Source organism: Buteo buteo, chromosome 20 (assembly GCF_964188355.1).
Source record: "Buteo buteo chromosome 20, bButBut1.hap1.1, whole genome shotgun sequence".
NCBI classification, from domain to species: domain Eukaryota; kingdom Metazoa; phylum Chordata; class Aves; order Accipitriformes; family Accipitridae; genus Buteo; species Buteo buteo.
Window position 1 is genome coordinate 15,934,318 of NC_134190.1, and position 6,043 is coordinate 15,940,360.

A 6,043-nucleotide genomic window follows, 5' to 3' on the forward strand; every position below is an offset into this window, starting at 1 on the left:
CAGATCATTGGGAAAAAAATTAAGTAGGCAACCAAACAGCTGACATCTTTCAGTGAGAACAAAGCCTTTAATCTGGCAAATGGGAAATGAATGAGCCCATGTGCTGGAATCAAGTTGTTGAGGATCTGACTATTTTTCCTAAAGGCATTGCTCCCAACACTTAGCACCGGGCATAATCCTTGGTGTAATACAAATAAATCAGCTTAATAAAGAGATAGATTTGACTGACTATGCGGAAGAGCCTGTGAAAACAGCCTCGCAATAGGACTAGGCAGTCAAAATATAAGGGGAAATCCATCTATGTAAAAGAGACAGAAAACCCTGACACATTATTCTGAAATTTTATCTTTTTCCCACTGTACAAAGACTAAGATCAACTTATGTGAAACAAAAGCAGAGGGGCAATGCTTTGGATTAATTACCTCTCACTAAAGCATCTGTGATCCACTCCTTCCAGGAAGAAAAAATTTTGAACCCATCCCTGTGTGCACTGCTGGTGCAGGTTGCCATCTCATGGGGACACAGATACCCTCTCCTTTGTCACTGATGCCCACAGTTACTGCACCAGCTTCCTTTGCCAAGCTGAAACTATGACTCAAACTCACCTGCCTTACGTTTGTCCCAGAGAAAATGCAAATTTGTCATGTTTCCTCAGTAATTTTTTTTCCATTTAGTGATATTTTCAAATCTTTGAAGTGCCACTCCCTAGTATTGTTTAGGTGAATGGATTCACCTTATTGAAACCACTTTACCACGGGAGTAAGGTTACTGAGGATGCTTTCTCTACATATCCACAATTTATTGTGTTGATTATAGATCTGTGGAGGACCTCAATTAGTGAATTACTGGCAGCATAATAATCCATCAGTAAGTTCCTAACTGAGCACAGGCGCAATTTTAGAACTATCCTCTTTCACCCAGCAAAATAAAATCTGTATGGGGATAGGATGTTCCTGTGCCTAGATCAATGTGGAAACTCTAAAGAGAGAGGAGACCACATTGACATAAGGTAAATTAGCAGAAGTACATTTCCCAAGAGGAGTAAAGGGACCAAGCAGCCCTCTCCCTCAGACACCGAACTAGTTTTAATGCAGAGCTTCAGCAGTTTCTGGAAAAGATTACATGACCTTCACTGCCCACCATAGCAAACCTGACTCTGACACACAGCTTCTCTTCCAGCTCTGTGTTTGTATTACTCCCTTAAGTGTCTCCTTATCATGTACAGAGGCAGGGGGTATGAGAATTAGGGACTTCTTTCCCCTCTTTCTTTTATCCATTGTCATCATTAGATGAGTCACTTTCTTCTGTAATCCAAGTAGATACGTGTCTGTGTGATTAATGTGGGTGAAGGCACACACTTTCCCAGAGTTGCTTAGTGCAGTTTCACAGCCTGAACATATGTGTATTAAAGGAAAATAAAAATTTAGAATCAATATTTGCTGAAGATTTCGCTGGAAATGGGCGTGCCTTCACAGGCTGAATTTTCTCCTGCTGTGTGTTTTCAATGGAGGATGGAGTGAAGGCCTTTGTTTATCCCTGAATGCAGCTAAAATGAGGTGTGAACATGTTAATTCTTGCTTCTCTGGTTGGTATTTGGCAGATCTGTTAAAGGCAACCAAATCACAGCCTGCATTCTTATGCACTACTTGAAGGAACACACCCTGTATGTTGTCTATATGATCAGTAAATTATAGAAGTTATACCTGCAAACCTATCTTGTCTTCCAGATGTAAAATTTACAAATAATGGTCCAAAACCCCAGCTAATGTAAACTGATTAGTGCCCACGAAAGCAAGGAAGCTATTCCCATACCCAGCAATTGATTCAGCTCATATCACCAGTAACCCAGGACAGCTAAACTTGCATCGCAAAACACACAGAAAAGAATATAATATTAGCCCATAATAGAAAAAGTTTTAAAAACTTGGAAATTCTAAAAAAATATTCTGTATTTTACAAAATAAAGTGCTAGGACTTGATAATAGGATGCTTCTTTTTCACTTACCGAGTTACATTTACCCAGGTGATAAGTAACCTACTGAGAAGTAGCTTTCTTCAGTCCTTCCGAGAACTAATGGTCCCATTAAGCTCCATGGGGAAACTTCAGAGGATACTGCATGCATATTCCAGCAAGCTAATAATCGTACTAACACAATAACATTAACATTTCCATAACAGGATTAGGACATAAATACGTAATTAGGTCTATAGGAACTTGTGGTAATGCAAATACCTATCCATCTGTCTATCTAAGTTCAAGATTCAAAGCCCACTGCAAAGGTAGCTACCAACTTCAGTGGGTTTTGGGTAAAATAGGGCAACAGACTTGTTAGTGAGAATTGTATTGAAAGGTGTGGAGACAGTGTTGTACATGTGGAAGGATTATAGACAGTTTATGGTAGAATAATAGCCTCGTTCAAAGAGCTTCCTGCTTAAGGTGAAAATTATTCTGCTAAGAGTGGCTTGGATGAAGAGAAAGTTAAATAACTTCTTTATCCAGTTTCCACTCCTTTCCATACAAGACCTAATTAAAAGGCTTAAGGATTAATAAAGAGGGATCTAGGAGGGAAATGCTAGCCCAGAAATCTAGTGTAGACTAGATTGCAGTAGCTGCACAGCCTGCTACTCCTAGTAGAGCTGCTGGCCTTTGGTGGTTATGGGACTTCCTTGTGCTCCCCTGAGTCTGCATAAGTGGGAGGTGCAACAGCAAGTGTCTGACCACTGCAGTGCTCACCCCCCAGTACAGCACTATTCCATGTTCGGTACTGTGAAAAGAGGGAACATACTGGTTGGAAGACACCTTGGATGGCCCCATTTCTTCCTACAATCCCATGAATTAAATAACTGTGAGAGTTCTTCTGTATTTAAGGTCTTCTGCAGTTCTGAAGCAGAGGGTATGTTTAGACCCTTACTTCTCAAAATACCATTTTGAAGAAAAAGACAAACCACCATTCAGAAGAAAACTGATTTGAAGGAGCTCCAGTATGGTCTAGTTCCAGACCAGTTCTCTTACCCTTTATCTCCTTTTTCATTCAGACTGCAAGTCATTCAGTAATGTTGTAGACACTGCTCTCTACAGTCACACAGGCAAAAAACACTTTGTATTTAGGATGAGAATAAAGTCTGCTGGGAGCATCAGAGGTAGCACGTCAGTTTTAAAACTTAGTCATGCGGTGTGACTCTCTGTTTTGCAACAGCTAAATTCAGTTATTCTGCTGTATATCAGAATGGCAAAAGTTATTCCCCTGTCATCTGTTTAAAGGAATCTGGAGTGGAACCGCTTTTCCTCTTCTCCTTGCCTAACACAATTTAGATTTCTGGTACTCTGGCAACCGTGAACACTACAGGCTTTCTATTGCACAGGAGAGCAGATTCCCGGAAAGAAAATCTGGGTCAACTCACAGATTTGTGTCTTTTTAAGACAGAGGCAAAAGCTGTGACAACCAGCTGGCTTGAACCCATGCATAACACAAGCTGTAGAACCTGATCTATTGATTTTATGAGACTCATGATTTCTCTTTGGATTACAGTTTATATTTTTGAAAAATCTGGCAGTGATTAAAAAAGACCCCCAGGTGATCAGAGCATCTACAATATCCTTAGGAGTTGTTCCAAAGACGCTACAGGTCATCAAAATCTTAAATGAAGGCAACATGAAGCAATCCAAAGCGCACAGTCCAAACTTTAAGCTTTCTAAACTCAAAGAAGCATTGGCTGAGGTTCATTTTTTAATTTTTTTTAACAATAAAATCTCTGAAGTGACTAGGGCTGTAAGTCTATTAAACTCTGTGATTGTGAAGACATTTCAAAGAAAAATGCTGCTACATGAAACTCAACAATATATAGCACAAAATCCCTCCCTGAACTCATATACAGGTAGAAGAGTTGGCAGTTCCAGCTGGCAAAATTGGATATCTTAAATGAACATGAGTCAACCAATACAGCCATGAAGCCACAACGGCTCTATTGTGCATGAAGATATCATCGAAGAGATTTTATTCCATTCAATCTCAATGAGTTAGCAAGACCTAATATATGAAATGCTATGCAGAGAAGACCTAGGTGAAATGTTTGTTCTTGGCCTGTATACAGAACGCCAATATGAGCGACCCTGTCCAGTGAGTTTATAATGAGGAAAGCCTCAGAAGTCCCCAGACTTATGCTGTATAGAGCAAATATTACCCTTGAAGACAACACAGGCAAACCTAAGAAAAATATTGTTTCGGATTTCATTTTTGTTCCTGACAATTTCTGCTGGTACCCATGTAACAGTAGAAAAAGGTCCTGAAATAAATACACTATGCTAAATGTTGTTCAAAAAACATAGTAGTAGCAGACTGTATATTTCACAATTTAAGAAAATAAGCTACGTTTTTATTTCTGTGCTTTGTCAAAATATCAAGTGAACAGTTTCAAAATGTGCCCTCAGTTATATCTGCAATCATTTTCTCAGGCTATTTTCCTGATGTGCTGGATTAATCTCACTATGAAGTACAGGCGTATACATCTGGAGTCATTCCATTGTCTAGAGTAAAGTAACTTAGTCCAGAAGATAACACATTTCGTACATACACACACCTCAATCAAAATCATAGTGCATCTTCAAGCATTTACATATTTAGAGTTTCCAACTTTAAAAACTAAACCAGAAGTAGAGTAAAAATTGACACAACTAAGAAATCCAAAGAGTTTAGCTCAAAAGGTACAAATTTAAATTTTCTTTTCCAGGGAGGCACAACCAGACCCATTACTGTACTATGCCAGGAAATGTATTGCCACCATCCACCACAGACTTTGAATGTTTTCCCAGTGAAATGGATGAGCAAGACCAAGCTCTACCAGCAGGCTTCGTGTTCTCTCAAGCATCCTCCAGCATGTGGATATATGAGGACATGACCAAAATAAACTGCCAACCAGATAACTTGAGGAAGAGATTACCACAACCTTCCCAGGTATAGGGGTGACTGTGGCTATGCCTTTTACCCTCTGCCCAGAACAGGCAGCCTACTGACAGTATCGAAAAGGTTCAGAGAACTATTTTATTACAAAACAAAATCAAAAAGTGACACTGAAATTAAGTCAAGTTGTATTGTGGTTACTTGGAGCTCGTTGGAAGAATGGGGTTTATTAATCTAGTGGTTTCCCAGATGTTCCTTTTTTGCCCTAAAGGAATTACAGTAGCACGGGGAAGGACTCAGGTTGGAGACGTTCACGGAGAACTGTCTCCCGTGGGAGGGACCCCACGCTGGAGCAGGGGAAGAGTGTGAGGAGTCCTGCCCCTGAGGAGGAAGGAGCAGTAGAGACAATATGTGATGAACTGAACCCAACCCCCATTCGCAGTCCCCCTGCACTGCCAGGGAGAGAAGGTAGAGAAAATCGGGAGTGAGGTTAAGGCTGGGAAGAAGGGAGGGGTGGGGAGAAAGTATTTTAATATTTGGTTTTGTTTCTCACTACCCTGCTCTGATTTGATTGGCAATAAATTAAATTAATTTTGCCCAAGCCGAGCCTGTTTTGCCCGTGACAGTAACCGGCAAGCGATGTCTCCTGTCCTTATCTCGACCCACGAGCCTTCCGTTCTATTTTCTCTCCCCTGTCCAGCTGAGGCAGGGAGTGATGGGCACCTGGCCTCCAGCCAGGGTCAACCCGCCACACCGGTTTGTAATTTTCCATGTTCTGAATCACTTCCTCCTTTGTGCGGGCAACGCAGATCACTCGAGTTTTATAACTAACCCACAGGTGAGTAACACCTGACCACCCGCGGCCCAACTCATTAAGCGCCGGTTCTGCCCATCAAGGCGTTCAGCGCTTGTACCAGGGGATGCCAAAGACGGCACCCCCGCAGGCAGCCAAACCCTGGCGGAGGGCAGCGCAGAGGCGTAGGAAGATTTCTTAAGCTTGGGGTGAGAGGAGGAAAAAATCAATTTCACCCCAAACCCTACCAACAACCTTCTAAGACCGCACAGAAGCAACCCAAGCGCCACCTCCCCGCTCCGCGCCCTTGCGCCTCCGTGAGGGAGCCGCGCATGCGCAGAGCTCCCGCTGC